General features: G+C 44.9%; 1 protein-coding gene across 11 annotated transcripts in view; it reads right to left on the bottom strand.

Annotated features, from left to right (window-relative positions):
- The window catches only part of FAT3 (FAT atypical cadherin 3), a 626,029-nt gene that overhangs the window by 480,204 nt on the left and 119,933 nt on the right, over positions 1-25,892 (bottom strand). The window contains exon 1 of one of the 11 annotated variants that reach the window (XM_087894587.1): positions 2,686-2,771. The exons of the other annotated variants lie outside the window; for them this stretch is intronic. The gene's annotated coding sequence lies outside the window, so the exon portion shown is untranslated. Of the gene's footprint in view, positions 1-2,685; positions 2,772-25,892 lie in introns of those variants that run through there. 11 annotated transcript variants of the gene reach the window in all.

Here is a 25,892-nt window from a genome sequence, read left to right as displayed (position 1 = left end):
CTGACTTATGATCTTTTTCACACTTACGACCACTGTAGCATCCCCATGGGCATGTAATCAAAATCCAGACACTTGGCAACTGATTCATATTTATGACATTACTCAAACTACTGTAGAAAGTTAGCACCCATCCCTCTCCTAAAGGAATGAAATATTTTGAGAAGTATTTAAAAGGCAGAATATTATATTTCCCTGGATGAGAAATGGAGAAACATGCACTTGGAAAGCAGTCCCCACCTTCCTTAATAGCCCTCAGCAGATGTCAGCACTTAAGAGATAGATACCTCTATTTATAAGCAAATTCTCTGCAGCAAGGTCTGAACAAAGATAGGGTTAGCCCTCAGACACAATAGAAATTGCCGAACAAGCCCCTTCGTTGCATCAGCAGACCAAACATCAACCAAACCGTAGCTCAGACAAACTCCTAGGATTTGTACATGGCCCCATGGGAGTCTGATAACAGCCAATAGAACACATGTTCTTGCACAGGAACAGGAAGTTCAAGTGCAAAGCCCAAGAGAAGGTATAAAAGCCCTCTACTCTCAACTCCATGTGGTCAGCTGCCCAGAACCCATGTGCTTCTGCTTCGTCATTAAACCATCTTTCCAATCAGCCTCCATGTTTCCAGTGTCTTTCTCCGAGCTTGGAACTGAACCAGATGGATATTTCTTCCCACGTTACTTTGATAAGAAAATTGCGCTTGTCGGTGGAGATTCGTTCTCTAAGGCTGTTGGGTTGGTTTCTGAAAGTCACCAAACCAAGGATTGTAAGTTGAGAACTACCAGTAAAGGAAATGATGCATGAACCTGTACCGTCCCAAATGCATCACCCATTGCAAATTTAATGTTCAGATACAAATTTAAACAAGTTATGGAAAGGATGATAGCTCTGGTTTATGGAGATTCTCAGTCATCCAGGTCGCAGCTGTCGCAAATGTGTTATTGTTTTCCAAAAGGCAACTGGACTGTTGTGAGAGGGAGGGGAGGGGGAGGAGGAAGAGGAGGAGGAGGAGGAGGAGGAGGAGGAGGAGGAGAAGGAGGAGGAGGAGGAGAAGGAGGAGGAGGAGGAGGAGGAGGAGGAGGAGGAGAAGAAGAAGAAGAAGAAGAAGAAGAAGAAGAAGAAGAAGAAGAAGAAGAAGAAGAAGAAGAAGAAGAAGAAGAAGAAGAAGAAGAAGAAGAAGAAGAAGAAGAAGAAGAAGAAGAAGAAGAAGAAGGAGAAGACGACAACGACTATTTGATGGATCCAGTCACAACTGATGAACATCTTCTTGTTCCTCAAGGAAAAACCAAGAAAGCATCTTTAAGATGAAAGCTCTGGTTTTCAGAATTCCACTTCCTTAAAAGTAACTCCATGTGAATCACATGACAGAGAAAGAAAAGCACTGTGATCTCAAACAGGAGGAGTCAGCAATTTTCAAGCACTGCCTAAATGCTCTTCTCATAGAGATGCACTGGGGAAATTATTCTGGATTTTTTTTTCTTTCTCTCTATAAGCCTTAATTGTATGCAGCTCAATTTTGAATTAAATCTGCTCCTGTCTTGTTTTGGTTTGGGAGAATTATTCTGCTGATGGACAGAATCCCAAACTTCATAATGTCCTTCCAACATTTTTTTTTAATTTATTTTTTTAAAAAAGAGAGGAAGAAGTAAAATGACTTGGCAGGAAGATTAGGGAAAAGCTTGATAGGACTAGAAATCACATTAGTGTTCCATTAAGAATGCCATGAAATGGGGAAAAAAAAAAAACCTAATTTCTATGAAAATGCCAAAGTAGAAACTACATGTGCAGAACTTTCAAATATTCCATTCATGTTTTTTTGGCACATGAATGGTGCGCCTGTGGAGTGTTCCATTCACCTGAGTATAAATGAATCTGTTGGGAGATTCCTCTTATCAATAAACATACCAAGACTCATACTCTTGAAATTCAAGGCCACACAGGGTTACTGTAGGAACCCTTGAAAGAGGCACCACAAGACCAAGCGAACCAGTGCTAACGTCTTGCCAAGTTCTCACAGCTCTGTGGAAACTGAGAAGCATCCACCACACATGGTTTGTATACGTTGTACAGGGTAAATTCTGAAACTTCATCCTGCGGAAGCAAGGTGAGATCTTACCTTGCAGGATATGTGGAGGACATCAAACTTTACCTCAGAGAAGATGGAAACGGTCTGGTCTTCTTCATACTTTGTTTTCTTTGAAACCATAAGAATGTGGAGGGTAGCAAACTTTACCTCAGAGAAGTTGGAAACGGTCTGGTCTTCTTCATACTTTGTTTTCTTTGAAATCGTAAGAATTCAAGGAGCAGTATCTGCTCTCTAACACAGCCCTGTCTGTGATCTTATTACGCAATGATACTACCTGTGAAGAAACACAGGTCCATGTGGCTTGGGATTGTGATCAAGCAGAGACACGTCTCCTTCACTGTTCATCATTAGGGAGGAGGGAAGCCACTTATGAACCTCTTTGACTTAGTTATGGACAACTTCCATCTGTACAATGTCTTAATCAACTTGGTTGTTTAACCTGATCAGAATCCAAGGCCCCTATATGCATATCTACCCCACCCTCGGCATACTTTCACTTCCTCCCCTGAGCAAAATCTACAACAAGCAAACACCAGCCACAGAACAATGCCCGTAGACTTTTGCAAGAGGGGGAACGGGAGATTTGGACAAACTCTCACCTCGGAGCTCTCACATAAGTCACAAGTAAGCAAAAAGCCTTCTAAACTCAGCCGGTTCCTCTTGCCCTGAGAGGCCGATCTTCCCAGACTCTTCTCTCTCCGTCATCTCAAAAGCAACAGCCAGAAACAGAAACTGCTCCTAGTTTTCCTTCATTCTTCGGCAGGCAAAGAGATGTGCATGCTGCCACGGTAACCAAGGAAAGCAAAAAACGGAATGGCCCGGCCTCCGTTTTCTCCCCCCACCCCACCCTGCAAAGCGTTAGGTTATAAATAGAGAAGGAGGGAGAGAGGAGAAAAGCAAGGAGGAGGGCTGAGATGAAACGATAATCACAAAGTAAGTCTCCTTTTTTTTTTTTTTTTGGTTTTTTGTTCCAAGTATGCAAGGCAACCCAGGGACTTCTTCAAGTTTGACACGGCTGGTCTCCGGGATTCCCGCGAAGGAAAAGATGGGGATAAGAACCGTCTGGGGGCAGGGAGGGGGGTTGTGAACTAATGGACAGAAGGGTGGATTTGGGGGATGGGAACAAGGGGAGAAGGGAGAGTATTGCAAAGATTGTTCTGATCCTGATTGTGTACTTTCCTTTCTTCCCCTCCTCCTCTTGCCCTCCCAGTTTCTACCCTTGTGTAGTGGATCCAATTCAAACCCGGAGAAAATTCAAACCCCAGGGTAGTAGGAGTTTGCAAGAAAGAGTCACCTTGAAGCCTGCATTGTGCAAATTTCCAAGGATTCTTTTGTTTGCGTCTTCCTTTTGATGTTTAAAAAAAAAATCGCTCCTCGTGTTTGAATAAACGCCTGAAAAAAGGATAAAAGGGTTTTACGAACTTGTACCGGGAGGAAAGGAGGAGGCAGAAACACCGCCTTCCTTCATTTTACTCATTATTACCGACTGAAGCTTTCCCTGTTAACGTGCACTTCAGGTTGAGGAGGCATCTTCCTTGGCATGGGTTTGCTTTACCCTCTTTTGCCTGCATCTCCTAATCTGGTGCTCGGTTCAATGAAGCGGCCGCGAGCCCAAGGGGACGGGAATTCCACTGGACCCAATTAGCGCTGTGCTTTGCTGACTGCTCAGTGCAACGATTGATTTAAAAATAAACTGTGTTTTAGCATCCCTGAATTAAGCAAAACACACACAGAGAGGCAACACACGCACACATAAACATCACAGTTGCAATAAAACCATCTCCAATTGCCAAGAGCGCTACCTCAGTTTCCACTGTGGGAAAAGGAAGACTGATGATTCAACAACAGTAACGGCAGTAAACAGGAACAATACTACAGTACATATAGTCCTCAAATTACAACCATTCGTCTAGTGCCCACGCGAAGTTACAACCACACTAAAAAATTGATTTATGACTGTTTTCACACTTACAACCATTGCAGCATCCCCATGATCATGGGATCAAAATTTGGATTCTTGGCAACTGTTTCATATTTATAACAGGGTCCTGTGATTAGTTTTTGTGACCTTCTGACAAGCAGAGTTACCAAGTTACTAACTTAACGATTACAGTGTTTTACTTAACCACTGTGGCAAGAAAGATCGTAAAATGGGGCAAAACTGATTTAACAACTCTCTCGCTTAGCAACAGAAATTTGCTAAATCGAGGACCACCTGTATGATCAGGTGCAAGAAATTGGGAACAAGAGTTTGGTCCAAAATGAATACTGGTTTATTTCATGCTACCTCTAAACAAGAATCTGAACTACTAATGGTCAACGCAAATTGGCGGTAGATAAATCAATGGAATTCAAGATAGGCTGGATTTAGATCTTTTGTGGGCACCAAGGGACTCGAGACTGATGACATGTTTGACCCCTCCTTCCGGCTCAGCCTCATTATCTCCTAATTCATCTTGTTGGTCAGTTCTACACAATCTAATTCCGAGTACTCATTGTTTAAGTTAACAGTGCTGGCCTTGATGAAATAGACCAGGAGTGTCAAACTCAAGGCCTGGGGGCCGGATCCGGCCCAAGGGATGTTTAGATCTGGCCTGTGGGATCACCCTGGAAGGAGGAAAGGACCAGCCCGCAGTGCCTATGCCAGCAAAAACAGAGCTCAGGAACACCCAAGCTCCATTTTCATTGGCAGAGGGTTGCAGGAGGCCACTGCAGCCAAAACGGAGCTCGGGAGCCCATTTTCACTGGCAGAGTGCTCGGGCCACCATGTGCCCCTAACACGAGTGACATCGAGCAGGCCACATACACATCACCTCCCTGAGGTCAAACACAACCCTAATGCGGTCCTCAATGAAATCGAGTTTGACACCCCTGAAATAGATTATTTAGAGATTGTTTGAATTCCACCAGGTCCCTTTGGGCAAACTTTACTCGTATGGTTACTTTTTGTAAGGGATGGCATCTTCTTCTGAATCGCAACTACAGGCAGTCATCAACGTTCAACTGTACATTTAGTGATTGCATGAAGTTACAATGGCACTGAAAAAAGAGAGTTATGATCAGACTTCACGCTTATGACCATTGCAGCATCCCCACACTCACATGATCAAAATCTGGGTGCTTGGCAATGGACATGTACTCATGACAGTTGTCCTGGTGATCATATGTGATCACCATTTGAAACTTTCCCAGTTAGTTTCCACCAAGCAACGTCAATCAAGGGAGCCAGATTCACTTAACAGCCGCATGAATCACTTAACAAGTGCAATGATTCATTTAACAACGGAGGGGAAAAAAACCCATTGTAAAATGGGATGCAACAATTTAACAAATGCCTTGCTTAAGAACAGAAAAATTTGGTTCAAATTTGATTGTAAATCAAGGACTACTTTATTTGCGGTAACTCTGGGTGAAAATCCAGAATATGTAAAAGATGAGATTTAGGCCCTCTGAAAACAAACCGGAATATCTTAACCAACATATTGGGAAGCGTTTGCTCAGAGACCTGACTTGATGCCAAGGAAAAAATATTCCTCTTTAATTTTTTTCCCCTACCAGTTCTTTAATTTCACGAAAGAGTAGTTTCTTTAGAAAGCTGCCTCCTGTGGGAATTTTTCAGAAGTGTTGTTTCTTTGAGTGCTAACATCAAGTCTTGCTCTTAAAAAAACTGTGGGAGAATTTCTTTTCCTCCTGATAACATTCAGAGAAATGTTATCCCCTGCCCCATATTTCTCTGGCTACAAATTCGGCAGAAAATTTCAATGGAAATGGACTCGGCTTTGAAACATAAATGCTCAAATGATCTCACACCATCCCAGAATCCTACTCTCTCTAGATCAGCTCGTAAATTCATAATCTTACTTCAGGCTTTTAGAACAATATTACAAATTGATTCCCCCTTTTCTTCTTTGCTCTATAGCAGGAGTGTGAAACTCAAGGCCCGGGGGGGAGGGGGGGGCGGGAGGATCCAGCCATCGGGATGGTTAGATCTGGCTGCAGGGCCGCCTTGGAAACAGCGAAGGATCGGCCCGCAGTGCCTCTGGCAGCAAAAATGGAGCTCTGGAGGGCCGCCGGTACCCCAGACACGAGTGATGTCGAGCTGGCCACGCCCACCCTGGCCACGCCCACCCTGGCCACGCCCCCCCCACCCCCCAAGGTCAAACACAAACCTGATGCGGCCCTCCAGAGTTGACACCCCTGCTCTATAGATATATGCATCTATAAACAACTCTTTCCCTCAGGTTTAATTCTGCCCGCTCTCAAGTTCTTCTAAACTTTTCAGAAGTTTTCATCAAAACAAACAAACAATGTTATCAATTAACTACACTGGCCCCCTTTCAATAGAGACAACTATTTCTAGGATTCAGCTATGTCTTCACTGATCAGTCCACCCAGAGTTGCAGGGAATAAACAATCAGATAGTCACAACTATGCACTAGTAGAACAGAGGTACTACTTCCAAAAATTCATCCAAAGCCATATTATGGAGTAAAAGACGTGGGTTGGACCAGATGACCTTCAAAATACCTTCCAACTTTATGATTCCATGATAGTTATGTTGAACTAAAACTGTGTTTCGTTCTAGTTTTACTTATTTTACTTGACTTTCTTTTACCTTACTTAACTTTGGTTATGTTGAACTAAAAACTAAAACTCAAAACATAGCCCATGATTCAGATAAAGGTCAAGATATCTAGAGACACAGTTAAAGTTCCAAGTGGTAATGCACAAATTAAGATGCTACAGTGGAGACTATAAGCAGCTCAGGGTTGAACTGCTGTGGCTTTTGATGTTCTCTGAGCTTGGCTTTCTTCTCGCAAATATTGGTGTTAGTTGAACTCCAAGGGCCCAAGATAAGACAGAATGAAAAATCACCTCTAGTAATTGTCTTGGCCTCTGATACCATCTTATGAACTTCCAGGAACTGTGCGATTTATGAATCCGACTCCCAAGGAAATTAGCTTTCCAGGGAACCCAAACTAGTAATCTGACCTCTATTTACTTCTGTATTTACTTACTTATTCACTCACACACTCACTCACTGTCAGGCAAGAATAAACTCACATTTGGAAAGTTCAAACAGGCAACTTTATTGTTCTATGCCTATTTCACAGGAATCCTTCCAGACTAAAAACTTTCTAAGGCTCAAAGGCATTCAGGGAATGGTCAGACCTTGCCCTTCTTTGTTTACGTAAATGATTCCAGACTAATTTCCCACTTGACTCCTCCTCCAGATTGGGACAATTGGTCTCCAACGTTTAGCTATAATGACTTGCATGCTATTAACTTCCAAACCATTCTTCTTATATCAAGAAGAAGAAAAACTCCCACTAAAACCAACTCATAATAGTCGAAACAACAACATCTGAATGGTGACACCAAATGGGGACAGGGTAATCTCATCATCCTCAAATGCTTCAAGACATAGTTCTTGAAGAACTATGTCTTCAAGAATTTTTGGAAGCCTACTAAGGGTTTAGGAGTAGAACGTCATCTTTCTATGTCTCTATTCAATGTCATTGATCTTATTCACACTCAGAAGCTATGGAACAGGATGAGAGACTGGAGCTGCAAAGGAAGACTATAGATACTGTAGGATTTGGATCTGTTTCAGCCTTTACTCCTAACGTAAGCTCTTAATCACATCCTAGACTCCAGGCTCTTCTTCTTCCATTAAGGAGGAACCTCATGACAGATATAAAAATTATTTAATGTTACTCTATGATCTAAAATGTACTCTGCATATCCATTCTACCTATCCGCATGAATCTCTCAGAGTGTTGGTTTATATGGACGTACAATATTGAAGAATTTGTACTTCTTTCCCCATTTAACATCAGGCCATGTTTTATGGTTATCTGAGATTCCAGGACACTCCTGGAAGCTATGTTTTTTTTTTACATTGGACATTTTTTTAAAGAATTCCAAGATTATTTGAAAGTGCAATGAGCTCTTGAAGATGATTTATTAAAAGATAAGACATTTCTCAACCAACATATAGAACTGATAAAACTCTATCTGGAGCACAGTGGTTACAATGCAATATTGCAGGCTAACTTTGCTCACATTGCCAGAAGTTTGATTCTTTCAAACCTGACCGGCCCAAGGTTGACTCAGTCTTCCATCCTTCTGAGGTCAGTAAAATGGGGATCCAGATTGTTGGGCACAATACGCTGACTCTGTAAACCACTTAGAGAGGGCTGAAGGCACAGTAAAGCGGTATATAAGCCTAAGTGCTATTTTTATCTCCATCTTCCCCAGGATCTCACCTACCTGTTTAATAAAATATTGGAATGGAACATCATGATAGACTTGAAATTTCCAAATCTAACAATTAACAGAAATGCAAGAATCCCGATCCTAAAATCTTTTCTCTCCCCTTGCATCACCAACTGGCATGTCCAAAAGGACCCAAGAAGAAAAAGCAGACAAATATGAGTACTGTTCTTTAAATGGGAACCATTGCTTTTTATTATTATCATTTTTATCATATGGTTTGCTTTGATGGCATTTTGATGATGCTGGGTGAACAGCAGAATTGATGACATTTTGATGATGCTGGGTGAACAGCAGAATTGAAGTTCATGAAATAAAACATACAGAGAGAGAGAGAGACATAAATGTATCAAGCTGTTTCAAAATCAAAGATTAATACACATAGACACACGACAGCCTCTTTGAAGCATAGGAAATCAGCAAATCCAGTCTCTAGATCTGCATTTGGTTTTCCAAAATGCACACTTTGTTGTGCAAACTGGGTTCACACCTCGGGCCAACAACCCCACTGCGTCTTTTCGTGTAATGGAAAAGCCAAACAGCCTATATTATTATCAAAAGTCACCTAGGTGTCAACCTTAAGTACACCTTCTCTGTTCGGATTTAATGAATGTCTCATCGGTGCACATTTCATCTTTTCTTTCTTTTTGTACGAGTATTAAAACAAAAAATACGGTCCACAGAGTGGGGAGAAACACATTTTTACATTGCTGGTTTACAACTGAGAAAAACATACATACATACATACATACATACATACATACATACATACATACATACACACACACACACACACACACACATACTTGTTTCTTATCACATTCTTTTACCACTGTAAGAGATGGGGGAGGACAGCATACAATTTGACCCATCAGCAATAAAATAAAAATAGAAAACATTCAGCAAATTCACTGACAGAACAGCTGAGTTTACACCAGACTCCAATCTATCTTCTTGGATTAATGGGAGATCACATTTCCATAAGAATAAAGTCAATTTAAAACGCTCATCTGGAGGAAGACGCCATTAATGGATGAAAGCTATGGAAGGCACACAGGGGTTAAATTAATGAATATTAACCGTCTATGTTTAAATTATTTTCAAGGCAACAATACTAAACCAGGGAAAGGAAAAAAAAAAAAACTGAACAAATTAAAAGGCTATGTGGTGTGAGTCTGCTGGCTTCGATAACAAATCCATATTATTTTAAAAAATAACAATGACTTACGACCACAACTGAGCCCAAAATTTATGTTGCGAAGTAAGCCAGTTAAGTTCATTTTGTCCCATTTTACAACCATTAACAGTTGTTAATCACTGCAGTCGTCAAGTTAGTGACGTGGTTGTTAAGTGAATCTGATTTTCCCACTGATTTTTTGTTTGTCAGGAGGTTGCAAAAGGTGATCACATGATCCCGGGACACTGCAACCGTCATAAATTCGAACCCGTTGCCAAGCATCCGAATTTTGATCCCGTGATCATGCAGGTGCTTGCAATGGTCGTAAGTATGAAAAACAATCACTGGTCACTTTTTTTAGTGCCGTTGTAACTTCGAACGGTCACTAAATCAACTGTTGTAAGTTGAGGATTACCTGAATTTAGTCTTTTGCATGGAATAGCCATGCATTCTACATCTTCAATCTCTGAACACCCCTTTAGTTTTGCTTCCTCTAACAAACAAACACAGTTAGACCATCATATTAGTCCATACAACCAGTGGTGGGTTGCCCCCGGTTTGGACCGGTTCTATAGAACCAGTAGTAAATCCGGCAGGAGGCTCCGCCCACTGACCCTGATGTCATCAGAAGCGATCTGCGCATGCGCAGAAGTAAGGCGCATATGCGCGATCCCGTTGCGAACCGGTAGTAAAGGTAAGTAGAACCCATCCTTGCATACAACCATGACTGAGCTCTGAAATTACAGTCGTTAAGTCACGATGACTGTAAACATGGTTATTGCATGACCAAACTCAATTTTACAATCTTTTTTTTTTGCAGTGGTCATTAAGTGAATGTGTGCCCATCGTAAAGTGAGCATGTTGGACCTAAAGCAAATGCAGCAATTGTTAAGCAAATAATACAGTCATTAAGCAACCTAGCAGTCATTAAGCAATCCCATTGTTCTCTATGGGACAATTTTTGCTACAAACCGGAAAAAAAGAATTGGTTTCCAGTAAAAAAAAAAAATGTCATAATTTTGAATCTCACCAGGCTCAAGGTTGACTCAGCCTTCCATCTTTCCGAGGTGGGTAAAATGAGGACCCAGACTGTTGGGGGGCAATAGGCTGACTTTGTAAACCGCTTAGAGAGGGCTGTAAAACATTGTGAAGTGGTATATAAGTCTAAGTGCTATTGCTATCCTGTTTTCCCCAAAATAAGACATCCCCTGATAATAAGCCCAATCGAGCTTTTGAGAGCATGGCAATAAGGCCAAGTACTTATTTCAGGGTTCAAAAAAAAAATTAAGACAGGGTCTTATTTTCGGGGAAACACGGTAAAAATCAATCACATGATTGTGGGGTGCTGCAAACAGCCATAAATATGGTCAGCCACTGAATGTCCAAAATTCAGTCATGTGACCAGTGGGGGGACAGACAATGAACTTTGAAACTGGGTCTCAAGGTGTGTTTTTTTTTTTTCGGGGTCCATCAGGGTTTCGGTCACTAAACGACCGGATTATAAATTCAGGCCTGTATGTATTTCCCAACTGGAGTGGATCAACGTGCCAGACTGAACAACTAAAAAGAGCCGTTTCAGCCTTCTTCATTTATATTCTGTTTTTCTTTCAGAAAATCAAGGTACTTTACATATTATTTTAGTAAAAACATTAGGCCGAGATGAAGACAAGCTTTGAACATGGCAATATGGTGTGCTGGTTTCAATATGCTTCAGTGAATTTTTCACAGTCCATGCATAATTCTCTGGTACAATGCAGTAAGCTACAAAGCTACAAATAAGGTTTCACAATATTATGTCGAAAGGAACATAATACGATATGTCTCATAGGCCAGGGGTGTCAAACTGGATTTCTTCAAGGGCCGAATCAGCATTGTACTTCTCCTCTGCGGACCGGCTGGAGGGGGAGAGACCGGTTGGATGCCTCCCTTCAGCACCCTGCCGGCCAAAATGGGGCATGGGGGGGGCTGCAGGCACCCCCTGCGCAGCCCAGTTTGGCCAGCAGAGTGTTACAGGAGGCCGTCCAGGCTGAAAATGGGATACGGGGGAACCCACACACCCCCACAACCCATTTTGGCTGCCACAGGCACAGCGGGCCAGTCCTTTGCTATTTTCAGGCTGGCCCCGTGGGCCAGATATAAGCACCCTGTGGGCTGAATCCGGCCCGCAGGCCTTGACTTTGACACCCCCGTCATAGGGTATGTATAGGTCAGTGATGGCAAACCTTTTCGGCACCGAGTGCCCAAACTGGAATGTGCACATGCCGGAGTGCCAGAAACCCAAAGACCAGGTGGCCGGTGCGCATGCTGGTCTTCGGGTTTCCCGCACATGAAGACCAGGTGGCCAGCATGCATGCGTGCATGTGCTGGAAACACAAAGACCAGGTGGCCGGCGCATGCATGCACCCTGGCCAGCTGGTCTTCGGGTTTCCGGCGCTCCAGCATGCACGAAGACCAGCTGGCCAGCGCATATGCATGCCGGAAACCATAAGAACAGCTGGTGACAGCACGCGTGCCCACAGAGAGAGCTCTGTGGGCACGCATACATACAGGTTACGAATGAACCCAGCCAAAATAGCCCATATTTCAAAGGAGGCTTGAGGATAATATAATACTGTGTTTCCCCCAAAATAAGACCGGGTCTTATATTAATTTTTGCTCCAAAAGATGCATTAGGGCTTGTTTTCTGGTTAGGTCTTATTTTGGGGAAAATATAGTACTTTTTTTTTTTTTTTTTGTATTTTATTAAATTTGTATACCGCCCTACTCCCGAAGGACTCAGGGCGGTGAACAGCCATAAAATAAAACATATAGATACAAAATTTAAAATAGAGATAAAACAAAATTAAATAAACTTGGCTGAACCATTTTAAAACCCCAATAGTTTAAAACCAAATTTAAAATTCCCATTTAAAAAGAGGAAAATTTAGGTCAGGCCGGCTTGATGAAATAGGAACGTCTTAAGCGCGCAACGGAAGGTACGCAGATCCGGGATCCTCCGTATCTCCGGGGGGAGCTCGTTCCAGATAGTAGGTGCCCCCACAGAGAAGGCTCTCCCCCTGGGGGCCGCCAGTCGACATTGTTTGGCCGACGGCACCCGGAGGAGCCCCTCTCTATGGGAGCATACTGGTCGGTGGGAGGCTATTGGTGGTAGCAGGCGGTCCCGCAAATAACCAGGTCCTAAGCCATGGAGCGCTCTGAAGGTGATAACTAAAACCTTGAAGCGCACTCAGAAGACCACCGGGAGCCAGTGCAGCTCGCGCAGGAGAGTGCGTTACTAAATGCACCCATCTGGCTGACAATCTTAACTGGGGCTTATTTTGGGCGGTAGGGCTTATATTATGAGCATGCTGAAAAGTCTTAGAGCTGAGGTGGTGCAGTGGTTAGGGTGCAGTACTGCAGCTACTTCAGCTGACTGCTAGTTCAGCAGATCAGCGGATCAAATCTCACCGACTCAAGGTTGACTCAGCCTTCTATCCTTCCGAGGTGGGTAAAATGAGGACTCAGATTGTTGGGGGCAATATGCTATTTAGTATACTGTCTTTGGTGTAAGCCGCCCAGAGTCCTCGGAGAGTGGGCGGCATAGAAATATGAATAATAGAAATATGAATATGAATAATAAAGTCATGCTAGGACTTATTTTTCAGTTGGGTCTTATTTTCGGGGAAACGGACGTTGTGTTCCTGAACGTCCATTTTCGGGGCGCTGCGACTCCAATCCATGGACGGGTAGCTTCTCCTAGTTGCTGGGCAGAACTGAGTGCTAAACCTTCCACTGTTAGGCCACGCCCACCTCAACCAATCAGCTTCAGTCTTTCTTCACGAAGGCGCAGGAACCAGGCCAACTATGAAAAAACCAACAAGATTTTAATCAAGAGAAACAACAGAAACAGGAAGCCGAATGGGTGGGTATGGATTGGAGTCGCAGCGCCCCGAAAATGGACGTTCAGGAACACAACGTCCGTTTTCCATTGCGCTGCTCCTCCAATCCATGGACGGGGATATACCCAAGTTCAGGAGCTCAGGGCGGGAGGCTGCCTGGAAACCTCAGCCTGCGGCGTGGCCACTTGTTGTAAAACTCTACGTCCAAAAGCTGCATCGGACGAGGCGTACTGATCAATTTTGTAGTGCCGGATAAAGGAAGAGTCAGAAGCCCATGAGGCTGCTCTACAGATTTCAGACACTGAGGCATTTGTAGACCAAGCTGCAGATGTGGCCGCACTGCGTGTTGAATGTGCGTAGATCTTAGCCGGACGGGGACGTTTCCTTACGTCGTAGGCCATTGTGATGCACGCTTTAATCCACCTGGCAATCGTGGTAGATGAGACCTTCTTCCCCATTGAGGAAGGTGTGAAAGACACAAACAAGGATTCAGTCTGTCTAAAAGACTCAGTACGCTTGATATAACGCCGGAGAGCTCGTCTAACATCTAAAGTATGCCATAAGGACTCAGTCTGATGACGAGGGTTCGGACAAAAGTTAGGCAGCACCAACTCTTGAGTGCGGTGAAATCGTGAGTTTATCTTAGGTAGGAAGGATGGATCCAAGCGCAGGATCACTCTGTCACTATGAAAGATACAAAGGTCCTTGTGGACTGATAGTGCAGTGAGCTCTGATACGCGTCGAGCTGACGTAATGGCTAAAAGAAAGGTGACTTTAAGTGTCAAAAATTTTAGAGACACTGAAGCCAATGGTTCAAATGGTGATGCTGTAAGCGCTTGAAGGACTAACGGAAGATCCCAGGATGGGTATCTATGTACCACCGGAGGTGAGATGTTGGAGGCCCCATGCAGGAAACTCTTAATCCTAGGATTATGTGAAAGAATACGGTGTTCTTCGCACTGAATGACCGTAGACAAGGCGGCTACTTGGCGACGAAGTGTGGCAGGAGCAAGACCTTTGGCCAAACCATCATGTAAGAAGTCCAGAACGTCCGGGATATCTGCAGAGGTCGGGTCCACGTGATGGGCCACACACCAGGAAGAAAATGTACGCCACGTAGACTCATAAATCCTAGTGGTGGAAGGGCGCCTGGCCGCTTGTATCACCTTTATGACGCCGGAAGACAGTCTGTCCTTCTGTAGCTGGAGCCGCTCAAGCGCCAAGCGGCCAATCGGAGCCACCCTGGATCGGGATGGAAGATGGCCCCCTGGCTGAGCATCTCCTCCCCTAGTGGTATTACCCACGGAGGGGACACGGACAATCCCACTAGGTCTGCATACCAGGGCCGGCGAGGCCACTGAGGTGCTATCAGAATTAACTCGGCCCTCTCCAACAACATCTTCCGAATCAGTCTTGGAATCAGTGGCAAGGGAGGGAAGGCATAGAGAAGCCCTGTGGGCCATTGACAGCTTAGAGCGTCGTAACCTTCTGCACCGACGGTAGGGTAACGCGTGTAGAACCTCATTAGTTTGGCGTTCTGGGGCCTGGCGAAGAGGTCCACTAAAGGACGGCCAAATTGCTGTACTACTTGATCGAAGAGGGCAGGATTGAGAGACCACTCTGCAGGGTCCAAACGCTCCCTGCTCAGCCAGTCCGCCATGATGTTGTCCTGCCCCGAGATGTGGTCCGCCACCAGAGATGCTGTGTGCTTCTCCGCCCACGCCAACAAACTCTCCGACTCCATCATCAGGGACCTGGAGCGTGTGCCTCCCTCCCGATTTATGTGTGCCTTGGTGGTGACGTTGTCCATCCGGACTAGCACATGTTGTCCCTCCAAGGTGTGAACAAAATGGCGCAAGGCGAGACGAACAGCTCTCAACTCCAGCAAATTGATGCTGTTCGTCCGCTCCGCCGGAGACCACTGACCTTGAATCACTGCATTCTGTAGATGGGCCCCCCAGCCCGACAGGCTGGCATCGGTAACCAGAACCACTCGGTTCGGTTCGAGAAAGACACATCCTTTCTGCAGTGCGGGGGACCTCCACCACGTGAGTGACAGTCGAGCTTGTGGGGTTAAGACAATCTGATGGGATGACAAGCTGCGTTTCTCTCTCTGGAATGGAAGCAACAGCCACTGAAGTGGGCGGGAGTGTCTGCGTGCCCACGGAACAACATGGATGCAGGATATTAACTTCCCCAACAATTGATTTAGCAGGAGCAGCGACACTTTCCTCTGGGACTGGACTCGCCTCACCATAGACCTGATGTCGCGAACGCGATCTGGGGAGAGAAACACCTGACCCAGCTGGGAATCGATCACTGCGCCCAGGTGTTGGAGCCGAGTCGTAGGCGTCAGATGGCTCTTTTGCCAGTTGATAGAGAAACCGTGGTTCTGGAACGCCTGGAGGACCACAACCATGTCTTTGCTCGCCTGCGACGGGGACGTTGACATCACTAGCAAATCGTCGAGATAGCAGCTGAGACGTACAGAGCTCGATCGGATGGAAGCCGCGACTACCGTCACCAACTTCGTGAAGGTCCTGGGAGCCGAGGACAGGCCGAAAGGCATCGCCCGGTATTGAAGATGCATGTTGTTGTATTCGAAGCGAAGGTAGCGACGATGCAACGGGTGGATAGGGACATGCAGGTATGCCTCGCGGAGGTCTACAGATTGAAGATAGTCCCCCTGCCTGATAGATGCCAAAACTGTCCTGAGGGAGTGCATCTTGAACCTGCGATACAAGATATATTGATTGAGGCGCTTCAGGTTCAAGATGCCCCTGTGGCCCCCCGATGACTTCGGCACCAGAAACAAGGTAGCGTAGAACCCAGTTCTCTCCTGGCCTTGGGGCACCGGCTCCACGGCGTTGATGGAGAGGAGGTGTGAGATCTCTGCTTCCATGAGCTCCCTCTGGGCTCTGCACCGAGGGATGGGGCAGCGACGAAATGTGTTGGGTGGTAGTGTGTGGAACTCGAGGCGAAGCCCGTGCTGGATAGTTGTGCGGATCCAAGCGTCGGTCATCGCAAGGTCCCACTGGAGGTAGAAGTGCTGGAGTCGACCTCCGATAGGGCCTGGAAGCAACGAGTCACTTTCCTCTGCGTGGAGGACGGTAAGAGGAGCCTCTGAAGGGGCGCTTTGATTGGTATTGATTTCTTGATCTGTCACGAAATGGCTGTCTGTCCGATGTCCGGTCAGATGTCTGTGAATAAGAGCGTTGGTAGTATTGCCCGCTCGGCATCGAGGAGGACCGAAAGGACTGGCGTTGTGTATAAGGCGTATATCTCCGCTCTGCACGACGGAAGGAGGACGGTAGCACTTTGCGCTTGTCTTTATCTTCTATTAAGATTGGCTCCAGACAGGGACCAAATAGTGCTGGGGCCGAAAATGGAGCCGAAGCCAACTTCCATTTAGCCTTATTGTCTGCGCGCCAATTTCTTAGCCAGAAAAGACGCCTGTTGGTCACAGTTGCTGCCATGGCTCGAGAAGCAAATTTTGTCGCCGTCAAGGAGGCATCAGCGGAGTATTCCGTTGCTGCCACAAGTTTGTTAATGTCTTGGTGCAGCCTGGTATCGGTGGGGGGCAACCTCTCTTGCAGCTGGCGGAGCCAGATCAGAGAAGCCCTGTTGAAAAAAGACGTGGCCGTGGCTGCCTTGATGGCCCAGGCCACAGCTTGGTGCGCTTTACGAAACCCCATCTCCATTCTGCGGTCCTCCGCCTTGAGGCCATCCACCACATCAGAAGTCAGCATTGAAGAGGTTGACAAAGCAGCGACTGGGGAGTCCACTGAAGGGACGGCAAGGAGATCCTCCAGGTGTGACTCAGCAGAATAAAGACGTTTGTCCAGGCCACTCGGAGCAGTCAGTGAGCCCGGTTGGCCAAAGGCAGATGTGATGACATTGGAAAATAAGGGAGGACAAGGAATCACGTCCTGCTCTTGTTTAGAAACGTGGAATAGGGCTTCGTGTGGGTGTCGAGAATCAGAAGACTTTTCAGCGGCCCCATCTGCAATACCAAACTTAGTAGCGACCTTGGCTTTATGAAGCAAAGATTTGAAGACAGAAGGTCTGAACAAATTTGTGAAGCAGGGCTTCTCGGGGGGGAGATCCTCATCCTCTGAGAATTCGACATCCTCTGGACAAATCTCTCCTTCCTCAGACTCCTCAGAAGAAGATACTACAGGACGTTGTCTACTGGTGCTCGGAACTGCATCATCAACAGGGGCCGGAGCTGAAGAAGGTTGACAGGTGTTAACTGGCCGGGCCACCTCCTGTTGTATGCCAGCAGCTAAGATCTTTGCTAGCGCATCTGACAACACAGAGTGAAAACTCACAGGAGTGTCAGGCACCTCAGGGCGGAGCCCCGCCGCAGTAGGTGTGAAGGAAGCCTCTGGCACACGTCTACGGCCCAATTGAGCATCAGATTGGCTGGACACATCTGGCAATGACATTGACACTCCTTTGGAGCGTTGCAAGTTGGAAGCAGCGAGCCTGATTGCAGTGGAAGATTCGGTTTGCAAATTACCAGAATGATCAGCCCTGTCCTCAGAAGCAGTAGTTTGTCTGGACAGGGAGGCCTGTTGTAGCTGGGCCCTCTCAAACTGCTTTTCTAAGGCTTCATGGCGCCTCTGCTCCGCCTTGTTGGTAGTGGAGGGCCTAGAGGTCGCCTTGGATTTGCGAGACTTGGATTTAGCTTTCTTGCTGCCTGATTTATTTTGAGTGGCAGGGTAATCACAGGTGCCCTCTGAATCAGAAGATAAGGCAAAGTCTGCCATGCTGATGAGGCAGAAGAGGGCAAATAGTAGGCCAAGTCCACTATAGAGCAGTACGGAGGCTTTCCCCAAGGAAAACTTGCCCACCGTGCAGAACCAGATGTGTAGAGGAGGGGGCAAATTAGGCTCAGAAGCTGCTGAGCTCAAATCCCCAATACAAAGAAGGCCCACTAAGCCAGGCAAGGAAGGGGTAAAGCTGCCAGGCCTTGGTCAGAATTCAGGGTCCAAAGTCAGCAAGGGTGGTTAATAACCAAAGGCCACCCAGGCGCTAGCCGGCAGAAGCCTCCAAAGCCCTCTTTTTTTTTTTTTTTTTTAAAGTTTGTCTCTCCAAAATGGCGGCCACCACGCTGACAGAGTCCCGAAACAAAATGGCGGCCGTCACAAGGGCTGAATACTTGCTGTATCCGATGGGGAGAGGTACTTCAGGAGACGAACCCCAACAATCCGGTCGATGTGTGCCTCGATGCAGGCCGGAAGAAAACAGCGCAGGAGGAGTCCGCCAAATAGCGCTTGTCTGCGCTATCTCCGCTCGTTCCAAGCGCTCGCCAGCTGATTCACAACATCGGAGGCCGCCCGATGACAGGGCCGGCACTCCGGAGCCGCTTGAAGGACGGAGCTGAGGCGAGGGCAGCTCTAACTCCTCAGTGGAAGGCTAGCCCCTCGCCAGCGGCAACGGAAGCGCGGATCCGCCCAGCCGGGTCGGAATCCGGTATGCTGCAGCCCCGATTGATAAGGGACTAGGCCAGGCGGCTTGGAGCCCCAAGCACGCCGAAGGCACACAGCAAATTAGTAATCCCACGTGGCAGCTCCTTGGTAAAAGTAAAGATGTGAAAATAATAAATTAAAATAACAAAACAATTAGCAAGGAAGGTAAATTAATTAGAGAGCACTCAAATTGCCAAGTTCTCACAGCAACTGAGTGAGAAAGACTGAAGCTGATTGGTTGAGGTGGGCGTGGCCTAACAGTGGAAGGTTTAGCACTCAGTTCTGCCCAGCAACTAGGAGAAGCTACCCGTCCATGGATTGGAGGAGCAGCGCAATGGAAAACAGGGTATCTTATCTTTTCTAACTTTAGAACAGGGATAGGCAATCTTTGGTGGCAAACGGTCATTTGGAGGATGGCAATGAAAACCTCAAATTGAGTGGGTTATACTTATAACGGCCAGTGATCATAATAAAAAAAATCAGTTTGAATTGATTTGATATGAATGGATTGAGTTTCATACTCTTATGTAGAATTAAGTATAGGAGAATTCATTTTTTAAAATTGCAATCTTCCTCTTTTGTAAATGATAAAATAGTTTTCTTCTATTTCCAACTTCAAAATGGCAGAAACTATTAATGGTTGTTAACCAATTAAAGCCAATGGTTGTTAGCTAATTATAGGTATATATGGAAGACAGTTTGGTTAGTGCTTAAGACAACAGGTTAGAAACTGGGCAACCATGGGGTTCTAGCAGGGGTGAAATCCAGCAGGTTCTGACAGGTTCTGGAGAACCCGTAGCGGAAATTTTGATTAGTTCAGAGAACCGGTAGCAAAAATTTTGAGTAGTTCGGAGAACTGGCAAATACCACCTCCGGCTGGTCCCAGAGTGGGTGGAAATGGAGATTTTGCTGTATCCTTCCACTGCCACACCCACCAAGCCACACCACGCTCACCAAGCCATGCCCACAGAACCAGTAGTAAAAAAATTTGGATTTCACCACTGGGTTCTAGTTCCGCGTTAGCCATGAAAGCTGGCTGGGTGACTTTCCCACCTCATGGGGTAGTTGTTGTGAGAAAAACAGGTGGAAGAAGTATTAGGTAGGTTCGCAGTCTTAAGCAAAACAACAAATTTAAAAGGTGGGACATCCTTAATGTACAATTGAGATCAAAATTTCTGTGGTTAAGCAAGGTAGTTGCTTAATGAATTGTTGCCACATTTTATGACCATTTTGCCAGCGAATCATACAGCCGTTAAGCCAGTCTGGATTTCCACATTGATTTTGTTTGTCAGAAGCCAGATGGGAGGGATATATAACTGGTGATCACATGACCCCAGGATGCTGCAACTCAGGGGTGGTATTCACTTACTTTCCCTACCGGTTCATAAATGTGAGCGCACGCACGCATGTGCCCGGCCTTCCACGCATGCGCTTTGCTGGTGCACGTGCCTTCCACGCATGTGCCCGGCCTCAAAAACGTGCCTAAATAGGATGGCATAGAGCCAGAGTGGGTGGGTGGGCCAACCCGCAATTTCCACTACTGATTCGGGCAAACCGGTCTGAACCGGCTGAATACCACCTCCGCTGCAACTGTCATAAACACCTGCCAGTTGCCAAGTGCCTGCATTTTGATCATGTGACCTTGGGGTTGTTGCAATGGTTGTAACTCTGAAAAATGATCAACCTAAGTCACTTTTTTCAGTGCTGTTTTAGCTTCCAACAGTCACTAAACACATGGTTGTAAGTCGAGGACTACCTGCAAATAGATCAACAAATAATGAAACCTTTAGGATCAGAGGAAAGAATTAAGAGAGGAACGAGGTAAATAAGACATTCAGGCTGTTGCTTTTCCACTTGCTCATGGGTTTCCCAAAACACGAGGTCAACCACTGGATATAGAAACATCTTTTTCCCCCAGATGTGTTGTATTATGCCCCAATTTCTAATGAGCACACCTGGAGAGCACCAGGCTGGAGTAGACTGGACAAGACAGAATGATGGACAGGCTCTGTGTTCGGCTCAGCATGTTGTATGAACCCAATGGCGTTCGTATGTTTTGTTCAGTGAACCTTAGTCAAACAAACTATGAGTGTGATGGATAACCCAACCATGGTGCCAGTCGGCAGGGCGCTGTTCTTCTGAAAAATTGTTCAGGTGATTAACGACGTTGACAACACGTGCCGTCATGTATGTACGATATTAGCCCTACTACTTGAGACAGTGCAGTTTTCAGTAGTTTCATTTTTTTTAAAAAAATAAATCAATAAATTTTCATCTCCCAATAAGAAAATGGGGTGAAAAAGAGAGGTGTGCAACTTTAATTTATTGGGCAGTTTGCAAACTATTACTGTACTATACTGAAAATTGTAATAATATTTAACTGTTACTAATAAACGCTGTGAGCTTAAATGGACTCCAGGGGATGGTAGAGGACAGGAAGGCTTGGACGAACGTTGTCCATGGGGTTGTGATGGGTCGGACACGACTTCACAACTAACAACAACAAATAAACACTAGCATTGTTGTTGTTTTTAGTATCCTCCTTATAGTTCCCCACTATTTACCCAATGAATAAACAAAGATTGCAATCATTTACAATGCCATGTTATTTCCCATCCTACAGCTTTCTATTTGCCAAGGGGAAAAAATGAACTCTAAATAAGAAAAATGACTCCATCCGTGAATGTTCCTAACGTAATAGATAGTCCTTGACTTACGACCACAATTGAGTCCAGAATTTCTGTTGCTAAGCAAGACAGTTAAGTGAATTTTGCGCCGTTTTATGACCATTCTTGCCACGGCTGTTAATTATTAACAGTTGGTAAGCTTCCCCCATGGACTTTGCGAGTCAGAAGGTCGCAAATGGTGACCAAATGACCCTGGGACACTGCAACCATCATAAATATGAACAGTTGCCAAGCACCCAAATTTTCACCACATGACCACGGGGATGCTGCAATGGTCATGAGTGGAAAACAGTTGGAAATGCCTTATTTTAGTGCTGTTGTAACTTGGAACAGAGGGGATGCAATGGCTCAGTGGCTAAGACACTGAGCTTGTCGATCGAAAGGTTGGTAGTTCAGCGGTTCGAATCCTTAGTGCCGCATAACAGGATGAGCTCCCGTTACATGTCCCAGCTTCTGCCAACCTAGCAGTTCGAAAGCACGTTAAAAAATGCAAGTAGAAAAATAGGGACCACTTTGGTGGGAAGGTAACAGCATTCCGTGTGCCTTTGGCATTTAGTCATGCTGGCCACATGACCACGGAGATGTCTTCGGACAGCGCTGGCTCTTTGGCTTTGAAACGGAGATGAGCACCAATCCCTAGAGTCGGGAACGGCTAGCACATATGTGCAAGGGAAACCTTTATCTTTACCTTTTTAATTTGGAACAATCACTAAACAAATGGTTTTAAGTGAAGGACCACTTGTAGGTTCCAAATTCTAAGTCATCTGAAGGAGTTTATCAGCCAAGCATACCTTTTAATGATCCAGCTACCCATCTCAAGATTTGAATAACCGGGGGGAAAAAGAGAAAAGACTAGTCTTATTCTGCAATTATTTGCTTGCTTTCACTATGAAAAAAATTCCAGAGATAAATGTTCTGTGCAAACTGTTTTTTATTTCTATTCATCCTCTAAAAATTCCTCCATAAAAAAAGCATGCAACTCCAGGAAAAAAAAAATACTGATTAAAAAAAGTTCTTGTTCTCATTTTTATAACTAGGAATAAATCAGCACGGATGTTCCAGTTTTATTACTTTGAAGTGTCACTTGCCTTGAAGTACTATGGTTTATGTTATGCTAAGTTTCCTCCCTTCCCCTTTTCCTTCTGATATGGGGGTGAGGGAGGAAAATAAACTTCGCAGCTCCCCAGGGTTCCTTAAGAAGTAAAAGAAAACCGAGCCTTCCCTTTCCCATTTCTTTAAGACCCACAAAATAAATATCAAACTTACAAGGTTAACTAAGCAGCATTTGCCGAAGGCCATAAACCTTAAAAGCACAGAAGGATTGCTAGTGAAAAGGGTTTAGATAATGAGGTGTGTTGATGTCGGCTTGACTAAATTGGATTAATTGCTACATGGGGGTTAAGACCATTTCTAGTTCCTCTATTTTCCCTTCTAATCTAGAACATTTGCTATCTGGGTCAAAGGTTCAGTGGGAGCATGTGCACAAATTGCAACTTTGGGCATTTATTTCCAGTGCTGGCATTTTTCCCCTGTTCTTCCTTCAAATGCCATTCGTCTCGGAAGAGTGGCATACCGAGAAATCTCCCACAGGGTTTATCTTGCCAGTTGTGGCATGTACGACAGCGTGGCTCCAATACGGTTGGTCGTTAATTCTTGCCCTAAAGCAGTAAACACTAATTGTGGTTTCCTTTTTCCTTCCCTTTGACAAATCCTTCCAGCTCGGAACCTTATAAGGTGCTTGTTAAAACTGTGATAACATATATAGACATCCAGATAACTGCAAAATGTAAGAAATGAAATTTATCAGGGGCTCCACGCATGCAGTTCCCTCCCTGAACGCAAACAAGACATTAGAACGTATCACATCTCTCTATATAACGATGGTGACCAACTCCAAATAACCTCCTGTCACTTTGTGGCTTCATGCAGATGTTGCACAGCACAAGAGGCAAACTCAAGTTGTGCGATATCTGCAAGACAAACATAATTCTTTAATACCCTGTTTCCCTGAAAATAAGGCCCACTCGGAAAATAAGCCCTAGCATGATTTTTCAGAATGCTCTTAATATAAGCCCTATCCCAAAAATAAGCCCCAGTTAAGATCATCAGCCAGAAGGACATAATTAGTATTGTATTTCCCCAAAAATAAGACATAACCAAAAAAATAAGCACTAATGGATTTTTTGGAGCAAAAAATATATTTTCGGGGAAACATGATATACATTTCTCAGACCTCAATCCAGTGGTGGGATTTAAGTAATTTAACACCTGGTTCTCTGCCCTAATGATTTCTTCCAATAACCAGTTTGCCAAACTGCTCAGAAAGTTAACAACCGGTTCTCCCGAAGTGGTGCGAACTGGCTGAATCCCACCACTGCCTAAATCCGGGCTTCAAATCTGATTGGAATGGATTCAGGCGGTTTGTTCTTTTCACAAATGTCTAGGACGGACTGACCACCATTTTCCAACAATCCTTGTCCCAAAGGGGAAAAATCAATTTAACTAAAAGGGCTTAAAGTAGGAGTGCCCAAGCTTGGCAACTTTATGAACTGTGAACTTCAACTCCCAGAATTCCCCAACTAGTCATGCTGGCTGAGGAATCTGGGGAATTGAAATCCACAAGTCTTAAAGATGCCAAGGTTGGACACGCCCTGGGCTAAACCACTGTAGGAAGTTAAAACCCACCCCTCTCCTAGAAGAATGAAATATTTTAGGAAATATTAAAAAGGCAGAATATTATATTTCCCTGAATGAGAAATGGAGAAACATGTTTTAAAGACAAAGCAGCTCCCTGCAGCTCCCTGTTCCATCAAGGCCGGAGCCAGTTCACTCATTCCCCCCCCACCTTTGATAAAGGGCCATTAAGGTCTGAGCCAGGCTCAAGCAAGCTTGGGAGACAACCTACAAAGTTAGCTAAGACCCCTGCCCCCTGGGAGTCTGACAACCAATCAGGGTACATTTCTTATACAGGAACAGGAAATACTAAGATGGGGCCCAAGAGAGGGTATAAAACCAAGGGACTCTCATCAACTCGGCCCTTTCCCTTTTTCTTCTTCACCCAGCATCTTGAAGCATGTGATCGCCTTTTCTGTTCAGGAACTCAAGCCATGTGATTCCACCCTTAATCCATCTTTCTAAGCAGTCTCCATGTTTCCAGTGTCTTTTTCCCCACTTGGAGCTGAACCCAGATGGACATTTCTTCCAACACCACAAAATATTGCATCACTTATACTGCATTACACATAAAATATAGAAGAAAATATATAAAATATATAAAATATATAAAAAAAGAACACCACTTTGGGGTGGGGGGGCAAAAGCTGTGCTAAGCAGGTATATACAAAAGTATGAAGGCTATTGCTTAACGCATTGTAAGCCGCCCTGAGTCTCCGGAGAAGGGCGGCATATAAATCGAACCAATAAATAAATAAATAAATCAGTCAAATGTGTCATTTCTATCTTTCAGGTTAAGAAAAAGAAAATTTTCCCCTTTTTATCATATATGCTTTTTCCACATCCTGAAGTTTGGTGGGACCATCCATGGCAGATTAAATCACTAGAAATGCTACTTTTAGCTCAGGGTCTTTCCTCGTCAATTACTACAGGAGGAGATCAAAGCAGAATCAAATCCCATATGAGAAAGCTGCATTTCTTGCAAATGTCTCCTGATTAATGAGGACTGCAATTATCTCCTGGAAGTGATAGAGCATAAGCCAGCTTCATCTGCACACTTAGTCCTTTGGGTTCTCTCTCTCTCTCTCTCTCTCTCTCTCTCTCTCTCTCTCTCTCTCTCTCCCTCCCTCCCTCCCTCCCTCCCTCCCTCCCTCCCTGTGTGTGTGTGTGTGTGTGTGTGTGTATTTGTAAACTCATTTCTCTTGTTTTTCTTTTGCAAACTATAGGAAACAACCAGACACTTAAAACCTTTTAAATCAATAAACCTGGCTGGGATCATTGGAGGATAAAGGTGTCGTACAGATGTAAGCCAGGCGGTTATGAAAGGCAGTTATTGTGTGAGGGTTATACAGGTAGTGCAGATTAGTCACAGTGCCAAATAAACTTTTACAAAAAGAAAAGCAAGGAAAAGGAAAATAAAATCTGAGGACTCGTGATAAGTCAACCTAAGAGGTGCTAAAATATTTCCTAAAAGTAGGGTAATACATTCAACGTTAATTTTGTTGATTTGATACATGGAACAGAGGTCATGAAAACATTGCTGTATATTCCTGGGCAGACATCATCTAGGACAGGGGTGTCAAACTTGATTTCATTGAGGGCCGCATCAGGGTCGTTTGACCTCGGGGGGCCGCGGTGAGC

This window comes from Pantherophis guttatus, chromosome 5 (assembly GCF_059756535.1).
Source record: "Pantherophis guttatus breed Tessera chromosome 5, ASM5975653v1, whole genome shotgun sequence".
Taxonomy (NCBI): domain Eukaryota; kingdom Metazoa; phylum Chordata; class Lepidosauria; order Squamata; family Colubridae; genus Pantherophis; species Pantherophis guttatus.
This window is presented reverse-complemented; position numbering and strand designations above follow the sequence as displayed.